The sequence below is a fragment of the Gallus gallus genome, chromosome 4 (assembly GCF_016699485.2).
Source record: "Gallus gallus isolate bGalGal1 chromosome 4, bGalGal1.mat.broiler.GRCg7b, whole genome shotgun sequence".
In the NCBI taxonomy this organism is placed as follows: Eukaryota; Metazoa; Chordata; class Aves; order Galliformes; family Phasianidae; genus Gallus; species Gallus gallus.
Window position 1 is genome coordinate 37,573,076 of NC_052535.1, and position 16,589 is coordinate 37,589,664.

Below are 16,589 nucleotides of genomic sequence, written 5' to 3' on the forward strand. Positions count from 1 at the left end.
TGGAATTAAGTTTATTCAAAGGCCCAGAGTCAATCTATTTTTATTTCTTCCTAGTGTTTTGACTTATAAGTCAGAAAACTTTTTCTGTTGCATGCCTTTAAAAATAACTAGAAGCTCTTTTAATAGCATGCACACATTAAAAAAAGTTTAAAGAAGCCATTTGAAAAACATCTTCATATCACAAGGAATGCAAAATGCTGCACTGGCACAATATACAAACTATGTTAGACTTACGTAGTTTAAGTCCTCCAGATACCAGCATCTATGCTCCAGAGCAGATGGACTATCCCTTCTTAAAACATCCCATTCAAGACAAAGAACACTCAAGACACAGTAAATGTTAGTATTCAAGCAAATACTGGGAAATGAGTGAAGCTTGACAAAAAAAAAATCACATCCAGCCTCTGAGAAAAACTGATTTCCTTTCCTTTGGAATAATGCACATTTTGAGCGGCCTTAATTTTCAAAGTAGACTTAGATATGCTGTTCATAAGCATAGAAGTGTCTCATCTTTTACTCTTCCAAAACAACTAGCACTTCATCCTGTGTTCCTAGTATGGTCATACTAAAGCAAATGCTCAAGAAAGCAGTACCATCTTCAACACTGAAGCAGTTTAATCCAAACTGAGTAACTAACTGTCCTACTCTGAAACAAAACTGTTCAGACAAAGCTCTCTGCGTCTCAAAGCTTTCCCATGTCTGTCAGTAAGATTTATGAAACTGGTTCAGATAGAATCAAGACCTATTCACTTGTTTTTCTATGAGGCAGAAGCACAAGCACCATGATCACACAAACTTATCCCACATTCCACAAGGAATCAATCAAGGCAGTCACCCTGAGGGCTCAGGGTCAGAATTCACTGTACAATGAGCGTGTTCAGGCACCAGAACAGCAAATATTTTCTACACACATTTTGAGATACCCTCCAGCAAGAACTCCAGTTTTCACTGAGCCTCAACATTTGAGCTTCTAACTGAGAACGCTACCAAGTATTGCTACAGATACATAAATAGACTTTCTGCATGTTTGGTCACTTGTTGCTAAAAACAAAACTCTAAGCTACCTAATGGCAGCCTAACATCTGCTGAGTAATACAACCCATTAAAATGGCATTACGCATTTTCATAATGATGTTAAAGATTAATCAAGATGTAGTTATTTGAGCAAATTATGTGAACCCTAATTACAGCACTTCTCTTGCAAACGTCCCAATATTTACAAATACAGGCCTCCATAACCAACAATTTTCTTTGCATATCACACAGTCCCCAGTAAACTGCATTGGTTTAAATATGTTCTAGGAAGGCTCACAGTGCTAAACACTGATTACATTACAGGAGAATACAGAGAGAGAATAAGAAATACATGCATACACACTTCAAAAAGTTGTGGCTAAGGAAAAAAATGTTTTAGTGTTGAGGACAAACTCAACAAGACAGAACAGAGCACATCCTTCCTCCACTACATGCCCTCACCCCCCAACCCCTACAATCTCCTGTTCATGTCCCAGCTTAACTCCATTTGACTAGTCAGTGCTGTATGGCTGGAAGAGAACTAAAGAGTCCAAAATCAAAGATGCTTAAGACAAAGCTTAAAATAAACTAAGCCCTATTAAAAAAAAAAAGTCAGAAGAGTTGTAGAAGCATTTATCCTGCAGAGTGAAACCAAGTCAGACAGCTACTTATCTTGCTCTGGTTGTGCAGTGACTAGAATGCAGCTGAAAAGCAAAAAGCTGACTATGATCTGTTGGATAACTATTCTTTTTTTTAAAAAAAACAGGCCTATATACACCAATGAAAATTACACTTCTCATTCCAGCAATATTTAGACTGTCAAGAGAGATGAAAACTACTTTAATTTAACTAGTTCAGCTTTGGCGTTTGACATGCACTGGGCCTTGTCCTGTGGCTGGTTAGCCAAAGTGCAGCTCATTTATCTTTCTAACTTTTAGAAGTCAACGCAAGTTACTTGGGTTTCTACTGTAGATGTTATTCTATCTTACTTTACACTGACCAGTTCCACACCAAAGAAATATGAGTAGTCATCATTATTACATCTATTTGTACATATAAGGATAGATTAGCCATATTTTAGGAACTGCATAGATGAAGCAAACAACCATGGTTACCACTGAAAAAGCTGTCCTCAGCTGAGGGTGCATTTCATTCAGTATCACAGCATGTGTAGCATTCAACTATTTGGTAAGCACTGCTTAGATGATGAATTTTAGAAGAAATGTCTGCAAACACAGGATACAGCCACTGTAGGGTACAGAAGCACACATCAGTAAGCTCTCTTACTGTCCATGCCCAGATTTGCTTTAGAGCACATTAGAAGAACCAGTGTTGTTAATATTCCGTGCTTCATAGCCAAATGGGGTGGCACAGCCCTTCCTGTCAAAGGCTGAAGTTTATCATGGAAGTTAAAGTTTCTGGAAAAACAGAGACACTGAAGAGCTGTTTGCACGATTGCTTTTAGTAGTAAAAACAGCATTCAAACTATTTCAGACAGCATTCCTTCTCACGGGACAGAAAGAAACAGCTTCACTTTGGAAGACCAGCTTGAGTTGCTGGCATATCTTCCCCATTGTGCAGTCATTTGTTGTTTATTTTTTTTCCCCAAAAGCACACCTATGTACTGAAACAAAGTAATTCCATTAAAATATAGCAGACTGAACATCTGCACTCCTTCAGTAAGTAGATGAGCAAGAGTAGCCTTAATACTCATCAAATAAAGCCAAGTTCTGCACTCATAATAAGCCTCTACACGACCAAGGTGGTATGCCAGAAGATAGGAATTAACTCTCGTCAAGTAACACACCCCAAACAGTGTACAAACTCAGTGAAAACCAGTAAAGACAAGTTTTGGGTTTTTTTCCTCACGTGAGAATAGCACTGTTTAAGAAAGTTTAGTTATAACTCAAACACAGCATCCTTATAGATTAGTGCAGTATTACGAAAGTAAGAAAACAAACAGGTAGGAATTTTGCCAGGGTCCTAACACACAGGAACAAAAAGTAACATGTAAACTTTCCAGCTACTTGTGACACTCAAAGATATTAATAGCTTCTATACACCGCTGAAGTAGATTGGTTACTGTTGATTTCTCTCAACACTGAACTAAAGAAAAAGGACGCTTCCAAAATCATAGAATCACAGAATTGCTCGGGTTGGAAAAGACCTTAAAGATCGAGTCCAACCCCAACCTAACCAAACTACCCTACCTCTAAAAACCCTCTGCTTAATCATGTCCCTGCGCACCACATCCAAATAGTTCTTAAACATATATCCAGGGATGGCGACTCAACCCTGGGGAGTCTTCCTCCCCTGGGGAGGAACCGACTTCCTCCCCTGGGGAGCCCATTCCAGTGCTTAACAACCCTTTCCATAAAGTTTTCCCTGATATCCAACCTAAACCTCCCCAGTGCAACTTGAGGCCATTTCCCCTTGTCCTGTCACTTGTCACCAGTGAGAAGAGACCAACCTGCTCTCATTGTAAGCACCTTTCAGATACTGGAAGAGAGCAATAAAGTCTCCCCTCAGCCTCCTTCTCCCCAGACTAGACAGCCCCAGTTCCTTCAGTCACTAAATTTTCAGTTTAAAGGCTTATTTTTATGTTGAAATTACAATACACAAATTTAAACCAGAATAACTGGCAGAGGATCAGATAACAGAATCCTACAATACTACATTAAACATGTTCTCAGCAGTGCTAAGACAGTAACACAGCATTCCAGCTTTTTAAATGTCCTTTTGAGGCAGCGGCAGCGATGGGAACAGTTTGCTTCAATACAGCCTGTGTTCAGCCTCAAGCTGAGACATGGGCAGTGGTACTTGGCACCCTTATAAAGCATCTACAAACAGCAAGCGCCGTTTCCCATTTACAAGGTTGATGTGGGGGAAGGACAAGAATCAGATGAGCAGTAATTACTGTAGAAATTTATTAGAAATATCAACCAGGCATACAACGTGTCACGTCCTCCATATGGAAGGCAATTAAGAACTAAGGCGTGCCCGCTGTTTGCTCTTCACCAAGCTTTGTTCCTTAAAACAAAGAGAATCTGAACAACTGCTCTGCTAGCAGCACATCCACCCAGCACGTGAGCATACACGAGCAGGAACCTGGGTGTGTGCACAAGTAAATATTTTGCCGCTGTTATGTACATTTCACATAACTAATGGTGAGAAGTCAGTCAGCCCTCCTCACACAACAGTTTAAGATCTTAAGAGGCTTAGCACAGTAAGAGCAAATGCTAAAAATAAACTGAAAAAAAAACCCTAGCTTACCTGAACCAGAATATAAACAGTAAAAGCAGATGACTTCTTAATAAAGGACTTGTATGGATGCAGGTGCTCTATTAAAGAAATACTGGGGAGGTAACATGCCAAGACACTCGTAACTGCACTTCAATAACGGAAAAACATTGCCTTTTGCCAAAGGCTTTAAGCTAAATCTTAAAAGTTCTGGGTTCTAAACAGGTCTCTGCCAAAGAGTTGTCGGAGACTGGACAGTCCCGTGCTCTGTTAAGGCGACAAAAGACTACAAATTCAACTCCACACATTTCATTTACAAATCCTGGATTTATTACCGCTAAATCAAAATTAATTTTGAATGAATCCATTTTAAGTTCAGCCATTCTTAGACAAACATCTGTAAACGCTCTGTAGTTCAGTTTGAATCTCTTATGCTGATGCAACTTCCCAAAACATTCAGCGCTGCACCCAGGAGGCTCAGCACCTTTTCTCACAGAGGCAGAAGCTTACAACACGAGTCCGCTTTGCATCGGTAACCATAGACATGAACACACTGCACTGCTTAGCGTGAAGCTCACTGCGTTGCCTAGGATCGCAGTAAGAGTCAGCCTTAAGGAAATCCCAGTATACAGAGAGAAAAGGAGATAGAAGGCTGCAGGAGGGAGCAGCTGAAGGTTAACTCTAAAAGCAAGTGCTATTAAGACACGGGATGGCGTGCCAACAAAACTCACCCTCCGGAAGTATCACAGGTCCACTGATAGCTGCAAGCGAGTTTCTGCTCACTAAGCCTATAAAGAATTAGCAGGATTCCCTGAAACAGATATTATGGCAAACTAACCTACGTAAACTGAATGAAAGCAAGAGATCTGCTTTTCGCTCAGGTGCCTGCAAGTGAACAGGATGCTCTTCTCTGCATTTATATACATGAGAAACAGTATTTTATCTGGACAATCATATAGTTAAGTACTGAGTACATATTTCTACTGTAACAGGCATCTAAATTTCATGAATTCAATTGAGTTTTCCTCTGAGTAGCCATGCTCAAGGATTTCCCCCTTTTAGATTTAGGCCCAGTGTATTATTAATAACCACTGTATTTTCAATGATTAACCCAACAGTTCAGAACCTCTGATAAAGTACTTAATTTCCTCATTCACAGAACAAATTAAAAGCAAATATTTTTATGCCAGACAGCAAACCAGAGGACCTACAATTGACATCATGTATTTTTGAAGGGTCAAAGCACAGTAAGGCAGGAAGCTTACCTCAGGTACCATAAGCACAGCCTCAAGGCACAGCAATTCCCTTTTGTTAAAGGTATAGTATACGTTACCAAGATGGCAACGAGTTCTCCTGAACCTGATTTGGATTGAGAAAGGGGTTTTGTCCTATCAGAACTCAATAACTACATAGCAGGCTTCCAAAACCACTTGTATTCATCAGAAGTACTTTACTCTCTGCATTACACATCCTCAAACAACAGCTATTTGGGGAGGGAAAGAGAAGCAGCAAAGCAAACACCCTGGCACAGGAGCCACCGGAGTTATTAACGTTTCAGAGCCTTACTGAAAAGTAGGCTTCAGTACATTTAAGGAATGTCTTTTGAACAGGTGCAGATTACAAAAAATAGAGCCACCTGTATTAGATAAACCTTTCCCATTGGTAGGCCCTAAGATCTTCAGCATCTGCTAGGACAGCAGTGCCTTGGTGCCTGACATGCTTGCTGTCCCGCAGCATCTTCTGGGACAGTGGTGTCCATGGTACAGACCATCCATCCTCCCCGCAGGCAGATTTCTGGGGACAGTGGATCTAGTGTTGCATTAATCTTCCCAGCATCTGTTGAGACTACTGCAATACCATACCCATACTAAATAAAACCCAACAGCATCTGTATTGTCCACTCCCCACAGATAGTATCAAAGACCATTGTAGGTCAATAGCCCATCAAAATCAGAAAACAAATCCAAATTGTTACAAATAGCTGCACCTTCAAAGTTGTTTTCTATGAGAAAACATTTCTTCTAAAGCCTTCTTAAACATCTCCTCAGCCTATAGCAAACAGAAGAACTACTTATTTGTAAAGTCTACCACTTCTTTCAGATTTATTTTTTTAAACTAATCCTTCAAAATAAAAATCAGTACAGTGTCAGTTTTTATAAATCTATTGGGTATACTGACACTGAGAAGGTAAAATACTTCAAATGAGACCTGTCATTCAGTTCTCCTAGAGACAGCGAGAGGAGTTTCGTGGGTTTTTTCTTTAAATTGATATGGAAGTAGGAAGCCTTTAATAACACTACATACGTGACTCTGTACTTCTGATGTCTACTTAGAAGACCAAGTTGCAAATTCATATGGAAAGTAGCTCATGAAAACAGGATTGTTAGAGCCAGACCACAACTTTCGTATCTTACACCACTAATCACAAGGTGCTTTCATGATCCAGGAAATAGATGCCCATCAACATGCCAGCCATAGCTTATTATTTAAAACACAGAGGTACGTAAAGTTACTCTGGATTCAGATTACCAGCCTGAGAGTAAAAGGAAAAAAAAAATAATCAATTTTTGCCCACCTCAAATTCTCATTTTTCCATTGATTTCTGTTTGAGTTCACTTCAAGGACAGCCCAATCTCATTAGGGGCCTTTATCTACAAACTACTGTCATCACCTTCCAATTTTACTCAGCTCGCTTCCCCCCTCTACTCTGACTTTCCCCAAATACCTTTTGTGACTGCACGTTATTCACGCTATTCTTGAACAACGTTTTTCAGAAGGGCTGAGACGAGCATGTACTTTGAAATCACATTTTGACTACACCCTTCCCTACTGAAAATCAATGTAAGTCCTATGCCAAAAACAAATAAAGATGGAAGTCATTGCATTGATCTCTCCAATAAAACAAGTCCTCAATCAGCTAAGTTAAAGCCTCATTAAAAAAGTAACTAAAAAAAGACACCTACTCCAATAATAAACATAAACAAACACTAAATAATTCAGGCTTTCTGCAAACTAATTAATAAATACACCTCAATTAAAGCTCGGCAACACTCCCATAAGCCCTCCGCTCTCAGGAAAGCAGCATCAATTGAAACGTGTATGACAATCAGACATTCACCTGTGTCATTAACAGCTGTTAGCTCATACAAAGCTTAGTAGCTCAAGGAGAGAGATCTACATTGAAAAGGTGTCCTTTAAGAAGGAAAAAGCAAACAAACAGAAACAGTTTAGACAGAACAACAGCTCGTCCGCATTGTATTCCAGGGTTTGTTTACTTAAGCCTGGCCAGGAGATGAGCTACTTTTCACACAGATTTCGAGCCAAGCCGAAGCCAGAAGCCACGCAACGCTGGTGGAAAAGTACCCCGTCACCCAGGCAAGAAGTAAAGTTCTGCTGCACTTCATGAAGTTGAAGCCTGGCTTCGATGGAGCCAGCATCGGCCAGCCTACAGCCGCGCACCTTTACGCCGTTAGGAACCGACACCGACCCTTGACCTCGCAGAGCTGGAATGAGGCATATCCAAGCCCTCAGTCCTACGGGGCGGGCGCACGCTGCCCACCTCAAGCACTCCGTTCGGGCGGTAAGCCGGGCGCGCTGCCTGCATACGTACCTCCACGACAAACCCAGACGGCGGGTGCTCTCCCTGCTGCGAAGGGCCTCTTCGGCACGACAGACCGAGAGCGTCTCCCCGGTGAGCCGCACGCAGGCGGCAGCGCAGGCTCAGGTCCGCGCGGAGCTCCCCGCTGCGGCACGCCGCGCTCCTCCACCTGTGCCGCTCCCAACTCACCGGAGCGGCGCTGCGGGCACTTCCCCCTCCGGAGGCGGCCGCGAACCTCGGGGCTCCGCCGGCGGCCGGACACTCCCACAGCGGGCAGCGGCGGCGGGAAAGTTCGCCGCCCCTCCGCCTTCTCTTTCGGCTTCTCCTCCCCGGCCGAGCGGCCCGGCGCCGAGTGCGTCAGGGAGGCGGCACTCGGCAGAGCGGCCCCGCCGCCGCCGCCTCAGCGCCGCCGCGGTCGGAGGCGGCTTCGAGGCAGCGCGCAGCGGCCGTTGCCGCGGCCGTTACTGTCGGCCTCATGCTCGCCGCTCGCCCCTGACATCACTCGGGCACCCGCACGCCCGCCCCCGCCCGCCCCATCGCCGAGCGGTGACTCACCGCGCCGCGGGCCGGAAAAACCGGCGCGGCCACCGCCCGGCCCCCGCGCTAACGGTGGTGGTGGCGGCGCCGCCTCTGCGCGCGCGCGGTCCCCCCACCGCCGCGCCGGGAGGGACGGGCGGGCCCAGCGGCAGCCGCAGGGAACGCGGTGCCCCCCGCGTCTCCGCCTCACGGCGCCGCTCCTCGGGGAGCGGCTCTGCCGGAACTTCGGCTCCCGGCACCGGACCCGCCGAAGGCCGAGTGACGCGGGAAGCCCCCGCTCGGCCACGCTAGCGTTAAAAATAATAATAAAAAAAACGAATCCACATCATTCAGCTGGGAGTCTTCCAGCGCGGCAGGCATGTGATCAGTGGGGGCGGGGGAAGCGGGCGACTCGCCCACACCGAAACTGGCGTTGGCCGCGGTACACCTGCCCAGCGGCCATTGAGCTCCGGCTGGTAGCGGTCACCTGGCGGAGACGGCCTGCCCCGCGGCACGGCCGCACCTAGCAGCGCTCCGAGCTTCTTCCCAAAAAATCCTCGGGGAAGGGGGGGCTGCTTTATTCCAGCCGGGCAGGGGAACGCCAGTTGGACCCAAGCGCAGCAGGCAGAGCGCTGGGATACATAAGCATCCCCTTCCGCAGGCCTAACATGAGTGGCACGTTATGAGATAAGCAACATAAGCAGAGCGCTGCTGTTCCATTGCTAGACAGACACGCGTACACCTGTGGCAGCAAACCAAAGAATCCTGTGCCGTACATCACAGCAATCCTCCTTACCACCTGCTCTGCCTCCCACTTCCCTGTTGCCCACTTCCTGGGCTATGCATCCTTTACCCAGACCTAAAGGAACACCAGAGGCTGCACGGGGAGCAGGAGGCTGCTCCCAAACCCCTACAAAGACATATGCCCAAGCTTAACTGCATACTTACTTACATGCATCTTTGCAGAGGCGGGTTTTAACCGAAGATGCTGTACAACGGCTGACAGATGGAGTAGCAGAGTACAAGCTACAGTCATTGAGGTAAATTATATGCATTTTGTTTTCCTAAAGGCAAAGGCATCAAGCAAATTCTAGACAGAGGGCTTTTCCTGCCCTCCTCCTACCTTGATCCTTCCTTATTAAATTCCAAAACACCTATTAAAAAAGAAAGATCAGAGGAAAAAAAAAAAAGGGAAAGGCTACCAGCCGTCAGTCAGAATAATTGAGGTATAAATGAAATGCTGTCCTTGCCTTAGTTTAGAACACCATTCTTCAAAGCACCGCACCTGAGAGTGGGAAAGGGAACACCGCTAACCCTGTGAAAGGCACCCAGCTCGTCCCTGGGGGTGAGCAGCTGAGTGCTGCACAGCTCAGCTGTGAGGGGTGCACCCAGGAAGGGGAGCCTGGCATCAGCACCTACTGCACTGCAGGAGTCTTACTCTCCAGGCCTGCTGCTATGCAAGGGGTGTGTTTGTGAAGTCACAGAACCCATAGGAGGAGTTAGCAGCGCACCTCTTGATCGTTATTTGATAGCAACGAGATTACCTTCAAAAATGCCATTTTCAGAACGGAAATAAGGAGGAAGAGAACTTCAGTCTTTCAGAATGATGGAACAGTTTTATTAGAGAAACTGCACTCATAGAAGTTCCACAAGGAGATCAAGATATGGATCGCATCCCCTCCTGCCCTAACCCGAGTACAAGATGGAGAGAGGGGGAGAGAAGAGTTTTGAGAAGAAAAAAAATCACTGTTCTGTTTCATTTGGAACAAATCCAGCATCTTTTTCATTACCGCTTATTTATTTTTTTTATCCTTCTCATGAGATCAGCAGGGATATTATTGGAAACGGTAATTCTATAAACGAGCACAGCCAGCTCCTGCATTAAAGTTCTGTTTCTAAAGAGACACCCAGGCAGTTTTCAAAGGCAGCTACCACCAGAGCCCTGCTTAGGGCCGTGGGATGGAGCTGGGCCTGCAAGAGGGAGATCAAGGGGCAGGGCAGGAGTAAGAGCCATATAGGAATTTCTGGTTCAAGCTAACCTTACAGTTTATAGAAAGAGTAAACATCAGTACAAAAAGAGAAAGCCTACTTGCATACCTAAGCTACAGCAGACATCTACGCACAAGACAGACATGCTGAAGAGATACATAGTTCTTTCCTATCTAAGTAGTTTCAGAACTAGTGAGTTGCAGGAACCTACGCATATTCTAAGTTCATGTGTCTCTGTAGCCTTTAATACAACCGCATTAAGGGCAGACTGAAACATATAGCTCTTCCACACAGATGTCCCATAATCCCCCCACCATAGGGTCCCTCACATCTCACGTTCATTTTTCTTCAAGTAGCACATAAATGAGGGTAATCCTGCAGACCGCTTCTACACAGGCCTGGCGCTGCATTCCAGACCCTGATTCTCACTGTAGCCTCTTATCTAGTAATGTGTGAATTAAGATTCCTGCCTTGAAACAGATGAGGCAACTCCATAGTTATTACTCCCAATCAATTATGAAATAATGAAATACACTAAAGCCAAACGCACACGAGATACCAACTCACAAAGAGGTTCTTCAACAGCACACGCTCAGAGTACTGAGGGGCGCTTCACAAAGTAAGTTTCCAAGTCTTGAGACGTGCCACTTTTCAGAGAGGAGATGGGCTCTCAGTCTCCAAGGAGACTTTGTTTAATCAGTTTGCTAGTTCCTCCTTATTACCAAGGGCTTTAGAACACACACAGAGGAAAAACGCCGCCACCAACAAAACATACCTTGCCTTAGAGGTTCACCATTCATATCACTATTTACTGAGGGGCAACCAAACAAGCAGAGAAGCCTCAAGGACTGTAAGAGAAGCTTTCCCATTGCTACTTCCCAAGAATGGCAGCTCAGAAGCATACGACCCTACCCTGCAATCACAGCCCAGGCCCTAAGAAGCAACCGGCAGCCACACATTCAGCTGCTCTGGCAGCAAGCCTCCCCCAGCAAGCCGGTAGAAGCCGAACCCAAATGAAAGAATGCTACTACCCACTGCAGAACAGTGGGTTATCAAGGTAAACACCACTAAGCGCACAAACTTTGAGAACTCCCATTAACTTCAACGCAACTGAGCAAAGCCAGCTAAATTTGCAGTACGGCTTCAGGAAAGCCCCCGCAAAACAAACATACCCCGAGCTCACCTGCGGCCTCATACTGCAACCCGACCGCCCCGCTGCCCGGCCCGGCTTTCAAAGGAGGCGGCAGGCGCCCGCCGAGCCGGCAGCGGGGCGGGGTGGGCCGGGGCGGAGGGGGGGGGAGGGCTGTGCTCCGCCCTCAGGTGCTGGGCGGGGCTGGGCTCGGGCTGGGCTCGGGCTGGGCTGGGCTCCGCGTAAGCGTGCCACAGGCGGTCGGTGCTTCGTGTGGTTTGCGTGCCTCAAAGATCAGCTGCGCTGGCTCTTCTCATTACCAAAATTAACGGAGTAGAGGCGCTGCGGTTTTACGAGGGTTTTTAGGAGTTTATACGTTACTGACAACATCCTTGTGTAATTCTGGGGGGGAAATAAATGCTGAAGCTTTGCTTGAATTTACATTCCCTACTAAAGCACGTAGGAAACTGAAACACTGATTGAGGGTGACAGTGGTCTTCTTAGAAGCGAAGCAAGAACTGGGAAAATCAGACAACAAAACCTTTGCGTTTCCTTCTCAGCATTTCAGTTGCAAAAGCAGAAGAAGCTGTATCGCAAAGTCATGCTGTTTGTGGTTGTTTTGCTCATGTGAAACAAGAAGCAGTGTGAGCACAGGTACTTGGCAAAAGGTATAGGAGGGAAACGGTATCGGTGATAACCAGTTCTAGTTTGTCTTCTGTGTTTGCAAGTCAGAAGATCGGGGTGTTTCTAGGAAACTGTGTCAAGCAGAAGCATAGGAAATGTTCTCAATCTCTTTAGGAAAAGAGGTGATGTTTGTGGAAGGAGCAAGTATATCAAAAGAAAGATGCCGGGCAGCTGAAAAGGCTTATCAATGCTCTTCTGTAGTAGTTCTGGATATGATGTTAAATGCACGAAAACTAAAAGAAGATGGCATAGCTGTAACAATTACCACTTAGTCAATTGGCAATACAATTAGCCCATTTTCTTTGATACTCAGGCTTACCTACTTTATCTTCTCACCATGCTTCAGAGTGGTTTTCCTGTCTGACCTCATCTTTACCGTGTAGCTCTCTTTTTATTTACTCTAAGGATTTCAGTTGATTTCTCCGAAGCTTAATGATCATTTATTTACTTTTGCAGAAACAGCAGGCCTCTCTGAAGCAGAATAGTTCTGCTAAAGCTTTCACTGCTAGCAACTATCCTCTTCAACAACAACAACAAAATCTACAGTGTTTTGTTTGTTTGTTTGTTTGTTTCTTTCCACCTTGGTAATGCAAAACAAAAAGCAGTTAAATAAATTCTAATGCAAACTAGCAGTGGCTGAACACAGGAGTTGCTAGATAATCTCTTTTTGTCTCTCTGTATGCGCCCTTTCTATGAAGTAGAGTTTTATCTTATTCATCTGGGAAAGGAGGAAAAAATGAGTGAGAAAGAAGTAAGCCTCAGAGGTGAATGAGCAATCCAAAAGCACTGAGCTTTACCACACCTCACATAGGCTGGTATGTGGTGTAATTTTTATCTCATTGTCTCACATTTTAGGATTCTATTAGTTTGAAGGCTTTTTTAGACACAATTATTTTTAAACCTAAGCAGTTGACATAATTGCATGAAGGACAGTTGGCCTACTTAAAAAATGACTGCTGTTGTCACCTGAACGTAAATTCAGAATGGAACATACAGTAAGAAGTAGAATACTAGGTTAACCTCCTGTCTAATCTGCTGCCCTAGCTCTGATAGCAGGCAATGCAAGAAGCTTCCAAAGTGGCAGAATAAGACTGTACTTGCTTATCTATTCCAGTAGCTTGTCTATTTATCGTAGTACTCATTTGTTATTTTCTGACTAGCACTACTAGAGATGCTTTTTTAAAACTTTTAAATAAAAAGGACCAGCAACCAACAAATTGGGTTTAATCTAGTTATACACTGAATAAAAAAAAATGCTGCTCTTAGTGCAGGTTTTTTTTTGAGTGTAGTGTGATGCTTCTCAAATATGTAATGCGTTAGCGCAAGCCCAAACCTATTCCTCTAATAATTTAAAAATACTGGAAGATATACAAATAATCTCAAATGAAATCTCTCCATTGTATTGGGCAGGGCTGTAGAATCAAATATGAAAGCAAAGTGGTGGCTGAAGTCGTTTTGACAGATGTCCTTCAAGAGAGCAAGTAAGTCATGAACCATGGGGATATGAACAAGTGAAAGATGGTTGACTCATAGATCAGTCTGAATTTCAAATATGGCACACTTCTTTTGATATTCTCTGTATTAGCAGGCCTTTAATATGTCGTCTTCTTTAAAAGATTCAAAAGATGCATGAGCTTGGTGAAAAAAATGCATGAAAGCCTTTGTTCCACTGTATTTGAAGTGTATCAGAAGTAATTCTGAGCTCTCTTACATGACAGCAAAATGCCCTCATTCTACGTATGGAAAGTCATGCTCAAGAAATTTGACACAAAGGCCCCAGCTGAGAAACAGTTGATAGATTGATGACTTTTTAGATTGAAAAAACACTTCCTGATGAGTCTCTATGCCAGTTTGTATGTATCATCACACAGATGTGAATAGATGGTTTATGATGGGCATGAAGCCAAAGTAAAGGGATCTGGGAAGTGTTGTGTCCTGCCAAATGAACATTTGCTGTAGCTAAAATATGTTGCAATGTGTCTTTTCCTTTGATTAATATTTTTAATTGATTTGGAGGGGAATGACTCATAACACAGGGAGAAGGGTTCTTCCTATCATCACCTATCTGGTGAGATAAAGATGAATAGTAAATTATCTTAAGAGTGGCAGATCTCAGAAGAGGTGAGGAGGCTGACAGTATTCAATGATATATCTCAATGGAAAACACTATAGCATAACCTTGATTTTAATACTGCAAATTTATATGTAGGCAGACCTTTGGGATGTTTTCATTGTTAAGAGAGGAGATTCTTCTTCTTCTTTTATGAATTAATCACAAGGAGTTGTAGATGTTTCCAGAGTTGGACACACCAAGAAAGGCAGTAGAAGGTATGATGGCAATGGAAGAGCATTCTAAAGGCTGAAGCTGATGGGACTCTTGTAACTGGTATGAATATGATCAATGCTGATTAATTATGCTCTGAGCTGAATTGGCATTGTGCCAGTTCAGAGATAGGCATAAAACACATGAAAGTATAAAACATTTACAGGATGTTTGGCTTTGAAGAAGGAACTATATTGGAACCAGAAATATGAGGATTCTTGGATTCCTCTCATATTATCAAGAAAGATAAAGTGTATTAGGTTTTTACTCAAGAGTAGTGCTCCTTTCTGACACAGAAATAACTGACTTATGGAAACACTGCTGACCAGGTAACCCCTATGAGGAAGCACTGGCATCTAACGGCCTGACAGTTATATGTCTGGTAAGTAACTGATTAAGTGTAATCAATGAGAATAAGCCGCATTTTGACATGTTACCCTGAATCAAAATCAGACTCTTTTCACATACCATACAGGTATTAAGCTTTTAAGCGTTAAAGAAAGTTTTATAGTTTTTCATGTGTTCAATCCTGCTTGAAAGGTTAACGTGTAATGGATATTCAGTTGATTATTGTAAGCATTTGGTTATTTGTAATATAATATTCAGTATTTTTTTTATCCATATGCATCCAGGCTTTATTTAGAAAAGTATAGAGTGCCTAGAATAAATCTTAAAATAAATATTATTAGAATATTATAGTAATTACAAGAATAAATAATTATTTGAATAAATCATATTATTGTCAGGAGAGTGGCTGCGTGTGTGCTTGCAGAGATGTGAGGCAGATCAGTATGGTACACAAAACATGAGAAACAAGCTCAGAATCAGAAGGTAATGGAAAAATCCTTTTAACATGACCATATTATAACGTTGCTCTAAGAATGCTACAGAAGGAAAGAAGGTCATAAAAGTCCACAGTGTAATGCTAAACTTCATTAGCCTGCCAAAAGAACTTTAAAAAATAACCAACCAAAACAAAACCCCCTCAAAAAACCCAACAACTGTATAGTCTATTGGGAACACTGTAAATCTAGTGTTTACCTTGGGGTTTTTAAATAGAATACTTGAGTTCTATTTTCAGTTCTACAGTCTGATTTTGGGCAAGTTGCTTCTAACTATATTTTTGGAGTGTTTTTTGACAATGTATTTATAAGGGAACTGAGATCAGCCTTCTCCATCAAAGGCTTTGAGAGTTTGGGATTGCATTTAAACCTCTACATAATTTCTACATGTATTTGATAAGTCCTTATTTTTCTCCCCATTTCTATGTCCATTTTTTGCAAATAATTTTGGAATCCTCACATAAAAATGGAAACCTGACTGTATGACTGCGCTTCTATTACTGAACATGGGTGAAAAGTTACGGTTGTCCATATATACTTATTGACTTCCCAAGGTTTTGCATGACTGTTTGCTAAATAGGCAGTTGGCCTTATATCCTAAGCAGTAATGGATGTATACTTGTACATCATTTTGTCTTATCTGTGGTCACCTTTATCTTTTCACAGAAATTATCTGTGCAAGATAAACTGTGAGGACCCCTTCATGTTTCAACAATAAATTGCATGCAGTTTGGAAAAAAATAAATTATCTTGACATTCCTCCTACTAAATACAAATAATATCAGTAGTAGTAATGAGAAGAATGTGGACTAAAACAATATTTCTTTAACTATTCAAATATTCCACAGGTTTCTATTTGAAAATAAAGAAAAGTATTGTAGAGGTGTTGTGTTTCCTTAAATTTTATTGACAGAAGCACTAAAAAAGCAGAGATTCACCTTGCTAATGACTCGTGGTTTTGGCAAGATAGTAAGTATGGAGAGAAGTGAATATGTGTTCTTACCATAAACAGGAAAAGAGGCTTTTTAACAGTAGCATTTGCTAGCACCTCTAAAATTAACTCTGGGTCAAGCTTTCCATGATGAATCCCTATTTTAGAGTTAATACAGAGCAGCTGAGCCTATAAACACATTAAAAAGTATATTTCAAACAAGTTAGTCTGGGAACTAAGTTTTAAAATAGTACATGTGGAAACAAAACCATAAATTTACACTGAGCATTCATTTCCTATTATAAATTGTTGCCTACAGTATT

The 16,589-nt window shown here is 42.9% G+C and overlaps 1 protein-coding gene and 1 long non-coding RNA gene across 7 annotated transcripts in view; one reads left to right on the forward strand and one right to left on the reverse strand.

The window, feature by feature from the left end:
- The window catches only part of SGMS2 (sphingomyelin synthase 2), a 37,887-nt gene extending 26,266 nt beyond the window's left edge, over nt 1–11,621 (reverse strand). The window contains exon 1 of one of the 6 annotated variants that reach the window (XM_015276206.4): nt 11,541–11,621. The gene's annotated coding sequence lies outside the window, so the exon portion shown is untranslated. Of the gene's footprint in view, nt 1–234; nt 3,773–7,864; nt 8,027–8,407; nt 8,493–9,653 lie in introns of those variants that run through there. The other 5 variants (XM_040698927.2, XM_040698926.2, XM_040698928.2 and 2 more) reach the window with 5 other exon arrangements.
- Nucleotides 8,461–16,217, forward strand: LOC121110730. Its single transcript, XR_005859409.2, has 2 exons — nt 8,461–9,408; nt 13,581–16,217. It is a non-coding gene; the product is annotated as an uncharacterized LOC121110730 (long non-coding RNA).
- Nucleotides 16,218–16,589: the final 372 nt, after the last annotated feature.